This window comes from Arvicanthis niloticus, chromosome 10 (assembly GCF_011762505.2).
Source record: "Arvicanthis niloticus isolate mArvNil1 chromosome 10, mArvNil1.pat.X, whole genome shotgun sequence".
NCBI lineage: Eukaryota > Metazoa > Chordata > Mammalia > Rodentia > Muridae > Arvicanthis > Arvicanthis niloticus.
In genome coordinates, this window is record NC_047667.1 from 16,177,758 (window position 1) to 16,191,143 (window position 13,386).

At 45.1% G+C, this 13,386-nt stretch overlaps 1 protein-coding gene across 2 annotated transcripts in view; it reads right to left on the reverse strand.

The window, feature by feature from the left end:
• The window catches only part of Nckap5 (NCK associated protein 5), an 887,342-nt gene extending 874,959 nt beyond the window's left edge, over positions 1 to 12,383 (reverse strand). For both annotated transcript variants that reach the window (XM_076941060.1, XM_076941057.1), the window contains exon 1: positions 11,922 to 12,383. The gene's annotated coding sequence lies outside the window, so the exon portion shown is untranslated. The remainder of the gene's footprint in view (positions 1 to 11,921) is intronic.
• Positions 12,384 to 13,386: the final 1,003 nt, after the last annotated feature.

The following is a 13,386-nucleotide window of genomic DNA, read 5'->3' on the forward strand; positions in this document are numbered from 1 at the left end:
TAATCCCAGGAGACAGGTCATGTTGAATATTAAGAACACAAAAGATCAGATGAAGCCAATTTGGCTCTGACTCATGAAGACAAAGCAAGCAATTGGAATAGCAGAGTATGTGGTGAGCATGCTGGCTGGAAGTAGGCACCACCATCATCCACCTACCCTGTTCTTTGCAGGGATTCCTCAGTGGGTATGACAAGGCACATGGTTCATCCCTCAGGCTTAGCCATATACTTCTGTTTGTGGATCTGGACTCATCCACCTAGAGACCTGGGGACAGAAAGAGTCACACCTGGTACCAACAGCAGAACTCTGCAGTGGCTGCCATGTCCTGCCTCTGTGCCTTTCCTCTAAGATAGAAGCTATTCACACTGCTTCAAGAGATTAGACCTGATTCTCCCAGAGGCTGCTCATTCTCCCGCTCCTGGCTGACGGTAGGACCACTTTGTAGTAAATACTGACTTTCAAAGCTAGGGCATTGCCAGGAGACTCCACAGTTTCTTCCCTAATACAGCAACCTTTATAACAAGACGCGTGCTTAGTCTCATAGCTAGGTTGGTCCTCACAAAGGGTATATTTAAATAAAAGAGTATAAAGTCCTCAAAAAAGTGCTGTTTGGGTGTGTATGTTTGTTTTTCCCAAACCTGTATGTGACAGGCAGCTCTTGGTCTCAGTCATGCTGACTTGAGATGAGGATGGCCTTGCCCTCCCAGCCCTCATACCAGCTTCTTGTCTGTATTTAATTTCTGTTATGGATTTAGTGTGTCTACACATAGATATGTGCATACATGAGTACGTGTGTGTATGCGTGTACGTGTGCATGTGTGTATGTGTGCGTGAACAATGGTGCACATGTGAAAGTTGGAGGAGAATGTGCAGGAGCCATTACTCTCCTTCTATGATGTGGGCCCAGGGTGTCAATCTCAGGTGAGGGCTATCATCTGCTCAGCCATCTTACTGGCCCTAGCCTGTATTTTTGACTAATGCTTACTTGTGAATAAATAATAGATGAATCAATAAATGAATTTCCTGCACAAGTCAAATTGGTGACATTAGGATTCTTCCAATAACATTCTCCTACAACATTTTTGTTTATAGCTTTTCTTTGTTGTTGTTACATCTTCTCCATGAAAGCAAAGTAATGAGGCTCTTGATATCTGAGTGTATCCAGACATAGAAGGGATGCTATATATTTAATTTTACTCCTCTTCATAAACCTTGCAGTGTTTTCCACTGTTTCTAGAAACATCACTACTAACACTTTGTACATAAAAAATGTATACACTTAAGTTCTAGAAATCAGAGTTGATGAAAAGAAGTCAAGGTCCCTGAAGAATATATCATAACTTTCAGCTAAAGGGTGTTTCCATGTGTGCATATATACATCTTTGCATGTGCATGTGATGTTTGTATATGTGTGTGCATGTGTGTTCATGTATAGGTGTGTGTGTATGTGTGTATGCATGTATGCTTGCATCCACATGTAAGAACATATGTGCATGTGTATCTCTTTGTATATGCACATGTGCATGTGTATCTCACATGTGTGCATGTCCATGTGAGCATGTGCATATGTGTGATTCACCTTTTCTCCTTGCGGTAACCTCCCATATGCAATGAGGGGAGAGTACATCTCTGTCAGTTCAAAGCAGCAATTGTGCATGGTGGTCTTCATCATGGAGACCTGCAACTTGGCGTACATGCCTTTGAGTTCTCGGCACCTCTCTGTGGACTCCTCCTAGATAAAGGAAAGCTGAGCGACTGTCTCAGTAAGCATCTACAGGCTTGTAAACATCCTAGTCTAGACAATAATTAAAGTCAGAAATGTAACTTAATTAAAGCGTGTCTCTTTGGAGCCCTGGGGGCCATTCCTTGTGCTCACTACAAGTAATGTTTACACAGGCTGTTCTGGGGTGTGCTTGGGGATATCCTGTTAGGACAGTCTCTTAAATTAAGTGAGAAAGGACCACGAGGAGGGGAGGTCTGGCAGGTTTGGGTGGGTGTAACAAAACAAAAGAGGATGCTTGTCTGGCTACACAGACACAGGTGTCAAGGATGATCACCATGGGGTTGCTGATGGCTCAGTGGGTAAAGAGGCTGCAGTACAAGCATGAGGAACTGAGTTTGGACCTTCAGAATTCATATAAGAAAAGCTGGGCACAGTGGTTTGTAGAGGGAAGAAGTTCTCTGTGGCAGCTGGCCAGCCAGCATAGTACAATTGAGTTCGAAGCCAGGGAGAGACCCTGTCTCAAACACAAGATGGACAGAAGAGTGACACTGTAGGCTAACCTCGATCATCCACATATTCACAGGTATACACACACAGCCATGAACACACACACACACACACACACACACACACGCGCGCGCGCGCGCGCGCGCGCATAACTGCTCTGTAACCAGGATTTTAAGGGAACAGAAACTGAATTTGTTCTTCTAAGATCACAATATGTACTTATACCAAACACACATTAGAAACCAAAAACCAGCAGTTTCAAGGGCTTGGTTGACGTTCTTATATATTTTTGTCTGTTTACAAAACATTTTTATCACTTTTTCCCATTGGTGACAGCATTTCACTTGTGCAGATTTTACCTCAAGCTATCATTTCTGGCTTCTGAGTAATTTTTAAAAATTTAAAACTGAAGACTCGATTTGTTTTCAACACTTATGACCCCGTTGGAGCGAGGAGTGAGGCTCTAAACATTTGGAGCATCAGAATAATGCCACATCAGGACCGCCTCCTGATGACCTCTCTCCAGCTCACTTCATCCAGATCAATTCCTGCCATCCTGCCACCAAAGAACTAGTGGCAGTTCTGCTGATTATCACACAGTTAAATTTTCTCTCTTCTCTGGCAGCTGCCTTTATATTTGTACCCCCTCCTTGGTCTTTGCAGCTATATTTGAATTTCAGACTCTCCCTTCCTAAGGTCCACCTCCTGGTTATAACTGTCAGTGTCTTAATTGGAATCTTTCCCTTTGTGTGTGAGTATGTACATGTGTATATTAATTGGTGCAGTTGTGTAAGCAGGTGTGCATACATGTGCATGAGCATACATGAGTGCAGGCTGGAGGAGTACCCCTGGTTCCTTCCTCAGGAGTTGTCTCCCTTGTTTTTTGAGACAGACTTTCCCGTTGGCCTGGGCCTCAATGAACAGGCTAAGCTGACTGGCTAGTGAGTCAAAGGAATCCTCCGGCTTCCACCTCTCCAACACTGGGATTACAAATTCATACCACATTCAGCTTTGTGTGTAGATTCTGGGTATCAAGCTCAGGTCCTTGTGCCTCTGTGGCAAAGCTCTTTTACCAGCTGAACCCATCTCCTCGGCCCTGAACCCTCCTTTAGGATGTAAACACTGGCCTAGTTAGAGATAGATCAAGATTGAATCACACAAGGACCATAGAGGCAGAATACAATGACATGGTAGAGTAAGACAACTGGGCACACAGTCAATAAACCAATAGTCAAAACTCATTGCAATCATCAGAAAAATGAAGGTTTAGAGCCTCACTCCTCACCTTTCTTTGATCAATACACCCTTCCTTGATCAATACAGAAGATCTTGGTCATCTTGTATAGATGTTCTTGATCCATATGTAAGTATGAAGGAAAGACATGAAAAAACTGCTCCTTTCTTTTATATAGAATCCTGTCCTGCCTGCCTCACAGGACTACGTGGCTCATAAAACTAAATCAGTTGAACGTTTTGTTTTACTAAATTACTAGATTGCATGGACTTATAAGAGGAAAACTATCTTCCAATACAAATTTTCTTCAATCCCCTTGAAAAAGTAAGCAGTATACCAGTGTACATTGGATATATGCTGTTTTCACCATCCATCCAACAAAGAAAGAGTAGGAAATAGTCTCAATATAAACCTTACTTAGCAGTGTTTTCAAAGTGCTGAGTTTAATGGGAGGCATGCAATGTAGAATGCTAACCAAATAGAACCCAGAGATTTGAAGATTTGTATCTAACATCTAGCATAAGGATGAAGGCGATCCAATTATGAGAGGGCTGTTCTAGAATCCACAATGCTGCCAGACACTTAATTGTTTAAAATCGAGTTATCTCCCATGTCTTCTAGAACCTGACTTACAGACTCACACACAATTTTTTTTTTTTTTTTGCCAGTATCAGTAGGGTCATCAGGGGTCACCAGTGCCCTGTTTGGCTACTTCAGCCCACATGATTGGACTGCACCTTGCTAAGGTATGAAGTAGATTAAAGCAGTAGATTAACGTCACTAGGCTGACTAAAGCGGAAGTCTCAGGTGACTAGCCAACATCCGGAACAATAAATTAAAGGTGGTGTTAACCTGGAGGTTAAGAGCTTAGACTCTGGGGTTTGGAAGGTCACAGGATTAAATCTCACTCCACCACATACTTGGGAAAGCTATTTAGCCAGGTAGAACCTCTACTTCCTTTTTATAAATACCAATTCTTATTCCCCTCTATGATCTTGTGTAGATTAAACAGGATAGCCTATGTGTATAGCATGTGGTGTAGTGCAGGACTGACGATTAACCCCCAGGACATGATGACGTCACCTAGCACCCTGAGTGGCTTATCCATAAGCAGAATGATTAACTTTACCTTAGGTGGCTAGATTTCAACTTTGAAGGCCAAGGCACATTTCCCAAATGAAATAGATGGTGGCTATGAGAACGTTTCCTATCAGAGAGCTTTCTCAGGCTAAATGGTACATATAAGTTCTTTCGGGTGGAGCCTTTTGTGAATTATAGATCTTTGTGGAGTGTGGTCATCGCCAATGCATGCCTCCACGATAACAGAGTCCACCATGCATGCCCTGGCTTCATGTATGAGAACAAGACCAGCCCTCCAGCATTCCATCATCAACATAGATGGGGGAGGGGCCCATGAGGCCCTTCTTCTCCCTGTGGAGATATAAACTGTTAACGGTTGCTGGGGGATAGCAGTCATATTCTGCAGTAGTGTAGCCACTGGCAAATACCCTTCTCAAGTAAATGAGCCCTAAATGACGCCATGGTCATGCAGGCACCTCTAATTAATTGCGGTGGGTCACATACAAAAGACATGAAAATGGGAGGGGGACCTAATGGGAGAGAAAATGGAGAAGACGGATAATGGGGGGACTTAGACCATTCTACATGTATGTGACATCGAACAATCTACATATACGTGACATTGTGAACATTCTATGTGTATGTGAAATTGTGGAAGGAGTAATAAGACAAAGTAAATCCACTATACACGGATTCACATGTCAGACACTGATCTGCGCTCTGCTCTGGGGTGGTGAAGGAATGTCAAGTGTCCCTGCCCTAATAGGGAGTGCCTTCCAGCAGGCAAGGAGACAGGGAAGGCTACAGAAACTCCATCCTAATGCAGAGACTAAAAGAAACTAAGATGTTAGGGTTGGGTTTAATTTATTCTGTTTGTTTATTGTTAGGATTTTTTTTGAAGGGGAGCTTTTTGCTCCTTTTTTCTGTTTTCCTGAGGCAGGGTCTTGCTATACAGCCCAAGCTGCCAATTTTCTGGGCAATGTTCCTGCTCCTATTGAACTCTGAGACTCTGGGGGTGCTGTTGTCCCACAAAAAGATATTGAGGGAGGTGTTCCCTGACTCTTTGTAGACTAAGTTCAACAGTGATACCCGTTTTATCCAGGAGACCCTACAGCAGCCTTAGAGGGTCAAAAAGGTAAACTCCACGGAGCCATTCAGCCTTCTGTTTGCTGTGACAAAAAAGTAGAGGGAAATAACTTACAAAGAGAAGTTTATTTATCTGACAGCTTTGGAGATTGTGACAAGGGAGAGAAGGAAAGATGTGGGAGAGAGGGGGAAGGAGAAAAGAGGAGAAAGAATAAGAAGATGGGGAGGAGTAGGAGGAGGGGGAGGAACAGGAGGAGAAAAAGCAGGAGGGGGAGGAGGGAAGAGAAGCAGGAGGAGGAGGGGGAGGAGCAGAAGGGGAGGAGGAAGAAGAGGGAGAAGCAGGAGGGGTAGAGAGAGGAGAAGCAGGAGGAGGAGGGAAAGGGGAGGAGCAGGAGGGGGAGGAGAAGCAGGAGGGGAAAGAGGGAGGAGAAAAAGCATGAGGTGAAGGAGGAGCAGGACAGAGAGAAGAGCAAAAAGGAACAAAGAAAGAGAGGAGACAAGGGGAGACTGAGAGCAAGAGGAGGGTAGGAGAAAACAAGAAAAGAGGGGGGGAGAGAGGGAAAGTGAGAGGAAAGAAATGAGGAGAAGGGGGAAGGAATGGGTAGAGACAGGAAGGAGAGAGAAATGTTGAGGATATGTCACCAGTACCTTCAGGATGTCCTAGAAAGCCTCACCTCTCACAGGCTCCATCCTCCTCTGCTGGTATCACTTTGCAGGTGAGGCCTTCAATCAAATGCACCACACAGAGCAGAGCCTCTTCAAACAGCACCAAGGTCACAGACTGTGCTCTGCGTTGCAGCAAGAGAAGCATTCATCTTGGTGGGATAGACGAGAGCAAAGGCAGAGTGGCCCCAGAGCTGGCCATGAGGCATCCATGTCCCAACCCAGACACACTGGGAGATTCTATCACCCTGTTCCCAGGCCTTCCCTTGGAGTTCTGCCCAGTGCCTGGCTCTTTCTGTGAGACTTCATATGCCACCTAAAACCAGTTAGAAAATCTTTCCTTCTACTTAAACCAGTCCAAAGGGATGGTGGTGTTCATTACTGAATCAAGCTGAAACAAAGAAATGTGGAGCAGAGAGATAAGGAAGTAGCAAAGGGAGAGGTAACAAGAAGAGCATTGATAGTAACAAGTTCAGGGAGGTGAGCTGACGGGATTGCCAACTACCTGGCTCATTGGATAGAGGTGCTTGCTGCCAAGTCTGACAACCTGAGTTCGATTCCCAGGATAGAATCAACTCCCACATATTGTCCTCCGAACTCCACATACCTGCCATGGCACAATTACCTCCACATACCTGCCATGGCACAATTAATTCCTCACAAACATACACATACAAAATAAGTAAGAGTTAAAAGAAATAACTGCAAGATGAGAGAAAAATTTGAGATCAAGTGGCCAAAAGGCCTAATTGATGCCACGAATGTGTGTATGTCCATGTGTGTGTACTTGTATGTGTGAGTGTGTGTGTACTTGTGTGTATGTATTTATAATTGTGTGTGCGTATATGTTTGTGTATGTGTGTTTGTGTGACTAGCTGCATGTGGAAACCAGAGGATAGCCTTGGCTGTTATCAATAAGATATCATCCATCTTGTATTTGGAAACAGGGTCTTCCACTGTCCAGGAAGTCACCAAGCAGGCTATGCTGACAGGTTAGTGAACCCCAGGGATGCTCCTGTCTCCAGGCCCCAGCACTGGAATTATAAGAAGTAGCATCACTTCCAGGGCTTTTTGTTGTTTTCTGTGTTGGTTTGGGAATCTGAACTCAGGTCCTCGTGACTGGAAGGAACGCACTTCAGTGACTGAGACATTGCCCCAGCCCTGTGAAGTCAATTTTGACACAGATATGAAGGAAAGGAAGAATCCCACAAAGAGACCTCCAGGTCCAGCAGACATCAATGGTGCTCTAAGTTGGCACACAGACTCATGTCACTCTCTACACAACTTGCTGTTGGCTACTAGATCAGTGCAAAAACTAAGAATTTAATTTTCTCAGACTGGGGAGACAGCTCACAGGGTAAAGAGCTCATCTCCCAAGTGTGAGAACATGAATTCTGATCCCCCAGGATGTTTCTGTTCCTGGAATAACATAACCCAAACAGAAAACAAGTTAGGGAAGGAAGTCTCAGTTCCAGAGGAGATTCAGTCCATCATGTCTGGGAAGGCATAATGGCAGGAGCTAAGGGTCACCTGACAAGAGGCAGAAAGATCAAATTTCATCCACACACAGGAAACAGAACAGGAAGTGGGGCCAGGCTGTAGGATTTCAAAGCCCACCTCCCCAGTGATGTATTTCCTCCAGCAGCCTCTAGTTCTTAAAGGTTCCATAACCTTTGCAAACAGCTTCACCAGCTGAGACCAAGTGTTCAAACTTGTGGGCCTATGGGGGACATTTCATTTTCAAACCACGCACTGTGTAAAAGCCAGGTGCCGTGACAGGATAAGCATTTGTAACCCTAGTGACAAGAAGACAAGAGACAAGGCAGATCTCTGGAAGCTCTCTGTAGTGACAAAGTTCCAGGCCAGTGAGAGACTCTGTCTCAAATTTTAAAAGGTAGAAAATGCCTGAGGAACAGCATCCAAGATTCAGTTCCTGGAGCCCCTCACGTGCACTGCACATGCATGTGTTCATACACTCGGGCATACATGGACACACGGGGGGGGGGAGAGAAAGGGAGAGCTCATAAATTTTACAGAAACACAATATTGAAACAATATTTGAATCACATTTTATAAAGATGACCCACTCCTGTGCGTCATAGAATGGAAATTCCAAACAAGAATTACTCTGGTGCACAGGTAGTTTGAAAACCATGACTCTCTATGCCTTGGCCTCTCTGACTTTTTCTGCAGTTAGTAAGTATTCTCAGATCTGTGTGACCACCATGACTCAACTCTGCTGGAACAGCTCAGAGACAGCTACAGACAGTAAGTCAACAAACAGGTGTGGCTCTCTTCCAATAAAACTTTATCCACACAGAAACACAGTGGGCAGGTTTTAGCCTGATTTGTAGCTTGTCAACCCCTGTACTAAGTCATAGGAAGGAGATTGCACTTGACTTAAGGACAATAAAACCACCTGCCTGATCGAAGCTCTATCGTTCACTTGATCTTCCTCATCAGTGTTCAAATATATTAGTAAAATCTTTGTGTCTTGGTCCCTTCTTCAGAAAGCTGGTTGGAGCTCCTCCCGGCTCCCGGCTCCCGGCTCCCGGCTCCCGGCTCCCGGCTCCCGGCTCCCGGCTCCTGGCTCCCGGCTCCCGGCTCCCGGCTCCCAGCCAGGGCTCTCACTTATCAATCCTGGCAGAAGTCCCTGCCTATAGAGAATATGTATCTGTAGAGTGCTCAGCCATAAATAGGACATCTATATATCCCTCTCTATCCAAAGGCTCATGGATAATCTAGGAAGGAGGATTAAACAGACTGCCAAAGACAAAGGTTGGGAAGGACCAGACCGGAATCATCTTCTGGGCATGATAGAACTGCTGTACTCATCAGTTTACAACAGCCATATTTACCTGTACAAGATGTGTACACGATCAAGACAACCAATACTCCAACATGGAAGGATGAAGGGCTCAGGAGGCCTGATCCCAACTGAGGAGCTAATGGCAGATAATGGCTTTTTAGGGAAGAGGAAGACTTGTGTGTGTGTCTGTGTATGTGCCTTTGTGTGTGTGTGTGTGTGTGTGTGTGTGTGTGCGCGCGCGCGTGTATGTGTGAATGTGTGTATGTATGTGTATATGTGTGTACATGTGTGTATGTATGTGTATGTATGTGTGAATGTGTGTATGTATGTGTATATGTGTGTACATGTGTGTATGTGTGTGTATGTATGTGTGTATATGTATGTGCATGTATGTATATGTATGTGTATATATGTGTGTGTGTGTGCCTATGTGTATATGTGCCTCTGTGTGTCTGTGTGTGTGTGTGTGTGTGTGTGATGTTGTTGAAAGTGTGGCCCCTGGTAACTCAATGTGCTCCAGTGGACAGCCCCACTGGCATGAGTATATGGGTAGTTCAAACTGACTCTGGTAGCTTTCTTTTTTGGAGAGAGAAGGAGCTGGGGGCTAGAGCAATGGCCCAGTGATCAAGAGCACTAGTAGCTAAGAACTCTTGTAGACGGCACAGATTCTACTCTCAACCACAACCATCCCTAACTCCAGTTCCAGGGGATCTGATGCCTCCTCTGACCTCTGTAGTCATCAGGCATACATGTGGTGTACATACTACATGCAGGCAAAACAGAGCTATATACATAAAAATAAACAGAATCTCTTTTTCAAAAGTGGATATGTGAGAGCCGGGCAGTGATGAGGCACACTGGGAGGCAGATGCACGCAGATCTCTGAGTTCAAGGCTAGCCTGGTCTACAGAGTGAGTTCCAGGACAGCAGAGAAACCCTGTCTCGAAAACAAAACAAAACAAAAACAAACAAAACAGGATATGTGTTTGGGAGGAGAGACAGGACGTAAGGGTGGATCTGAGAGGACCCTAAGAGAGGGAGCGGGGGTACACTGCATGCCTGTATGAAATACACAAGAGTTAACAGAAGTATTATGTCTTACCTGCATATGGACTATATGTCTAAAAACAGTCACCCAGGAATATATATGACTTTCTCCCCACCTTCCAGGAACCTGCATGGTACCCTTCATTCTGCTCTGGCTTGGTAAGTAACTCAGAGTCAGAAAAGGCTCTCTGTGACCTGCCAGTCAAGCCTTAGATCACCTTGCCACTCCATTGCCCAAAGTCTTTCATCCCATTATTCAACACACAAAGTTGCATTTGGGTCCAAATGAACTTCTGAGGCCATTTCCTGTCTCAGTGTGTGTGTGTGTGTGTGTGTGTGTGTGTGTGTGTGTGTGTGTGTTTGGAGGGGGGTCTAGATTCATTGTATGGGACAGGCACAGATCACAGGAAACTGTGTTTTCCCTCCAGGCTCTGGTACTGCCACAGGCAGGGAAGCTATCTGTATTCATGCAAGTCTCCAATCACCCAGCACCTCTATCATAAACAGAGCTCTATGTGCGCATAGTGAAGAGACTGCCTGCCCACAGGGAGCCCAGAGTCCTTATTTCATGAGAGGATGAACTGGGTCCACTCAATGGGTAGAGAGCTGAGTCAGATTTTTTCCTAACATTTCTTCTATTCAATATTTCCTTCATTGACTCGCGCCACTCTTAATGGGTAAAACTTCGCTGTTGCAAGATCCCTTAAAATACCCCTCCCGGGCCAACTGCCGTTTATCTTGGCAGCAGGTAGCTCCAAAAAAATTTCGAAAGTCTCTGCTTGGCATGGGCTCTGAGCTACTGGCACGTTACAGATTAATAAAGCACATTTAACAGCACTCAGGTCGCTGCAACACAATCCCTCACCATGAAATGTGTGAGATTCTTTGTGCACAGCAAACAAAGTCGAAGCCCAGAATGGGCCAACCATGACAGACAGAGATAGGGAAGAGTCAAGCTCCTTGAACATCTTACATCTGGCAACTGGTGGGTAGGAATTGACGCTCAGTTCTCCACTATACATCTGCTTGGTGTTCTCTGCTGTACAAACTGGGGAGGGGCATGGGACCCCTGAGACGCGGGCTGACTGGACAGCAGCACCAAGATATCTGTGCTGTATTTGTTTCCTTAAAGCCCAAGAAAGGCGTAAATTGAAAGACAGTCCATTAAGAAATATCTCCAGAAGCAGGAAAAAAAAAAAAAAAAAAAAAAAAAAAAAAAAAAAAAAAAAAAGAATCAGGATTTACCAAGACATTTCCAAACATTTTGGCTTTTCCTTGGGTAAGCAAAATGCTTAGATTTGATTGGATATTAGCTTAGGGGAAAAGACGATAAGCAAGCAAACTTTGCTCGAATATACAGGTGTGGGGCTGGTAGCACAGGAAGAAGACAACAGCGACAAGAAATGGGAACTAACCCTCAAACAGGCATTAGACAGGCAATTACAGGTTCCAAGGAGGAAGCAATTCACTGCAGAAACCCCACACACCTGGATTCTCACAGAACAAGCACCCGCAGAAAATAGCAGGGAGCCACACGGGCAAAGGCACCATGGTGAGCTCACTGCCAACGCAGCCTCCACGTGCCGGGCGATGCCTGTATGTATTTACACTGAGTGATTCCTCGGGAGTCCTCCAGAAAAATAACACAGACCTGCAAATCAGAACTCCTGACCACTGCTCTGCTCCTGCTGAGCACAGTAACCCTGATTCTCCACGTCAAAGTTCACATGCAGTGGGACAAAAAGCGAAGCAAAGAAAAGTACTATCCTTACCTAAAAGGCATAGCAGACAGGCCAGCTGGTTGCTCCGCCACCTTTAGCCTGCTCCTGTGTTCTGTCTCATTCCATCCAAAGTCCTGGTGCTATCCAGGAGGGCTCCTGGGGGGTTCTCGGATCTTCCTGTAGGAGTTTTTGATCACTGGCTTGCTTAACAAACACGCCTGTGTTCTGCGGGTGTTTGAATGCAGTACCACACCGGGCACCCGGCCAACACTCAGCTTCCACAGGCAACGAGAGAGAGAAACTCACACCCTCCCAAGCAGGCTTCCCTCGTCAGTGTCTTTTAAGGTGGGGATCCAGGTGTCATCTCTGGTTGGAGGGTAGCACGAAAGGTGGCTCCCTTTTCTGACTTCTCCGCTGCCTTGTGGGAGCCCCCAAAGTTTGTTTTTCTATCTCACTGCCCTGAAGTTCTCCTCGCGATCGGGATCGCCCGGCTTGCCTTTCCACCAGCTGCACTTTAAATGTATTTTAATTGGCTGGAATGTCGAAAGAATCTATTTGGCAGTCGTTTACATGGGACGCACGCCCAGGGCAGCTGAAAAGAGGCCCCAGAAGCGGACGATTACTTCATCAAAAGCGGCAGTTTGAATAGCACTGACTCCTACAGAACTACAAGGAACGGAGTTCTATAGCCAAGACTGAATAATTAATAATTTGTGCAGAAAATTCTTCATTCATCTAAAATAGCCAAAACAGGGGTGGGTGGTGGGTGGGGGGAATCCCTGCAGGTAGGAGAGTTCTTTCTGAAAGGGGTGATTTATTGGGGCTCCTGTTCTGCTCTCTACAAACATTGATTTTGTATAGCTTTACAGGAGGGACATATGCATAATTTGGTTTGCCTGAAAAGTTAAATCAGGTAATTTTCACTTCCAAAGAGCCCCTGAGATGCACAGCACTTTTTCGCCCTCATACATTAGCTGGAGACCACAGTAGCTATTTCCCTGAGTGATAGGCAGTTGCTCACTGTTGTTCTTTCTCTTGGTTGGTTGGTGACCTCTCAGCTAGATCCAGCTTCAAATAAATTCACCATGAATCAAAATAGATAACCATCACCACCACGTAGTATTTAATAAGCCGAATTTATAAGCCTGAATTTAAAATATTACAAGTGAAGAAGGGTCTGGCAGATGGCTTTGATGGGTCAGAACACTTTCTAGGCAAGCATTAGGACCTGGGTTCAAATCCTTAAAAGACACATAAAAAGCCAGGTGTGGTTCTGTATACCTCTAATCTCAGTAGGAGGATAGCTGGGGCTTGCTGGCTGCCCCATGTCACCAGATGAAAGCAGAGAGGGGTATAGGAGGGCTCCCAGCTTCCTTCTCTGACTTCTGCATATACATGGCATGCATATATTCACACATATGTGAGTATGAACTTTCTCACATACATAAATACAAAAAAGTTACTCAAAAATACCAGTTTAGGCAGTAGATAAATACACAAACACATATACATAAAT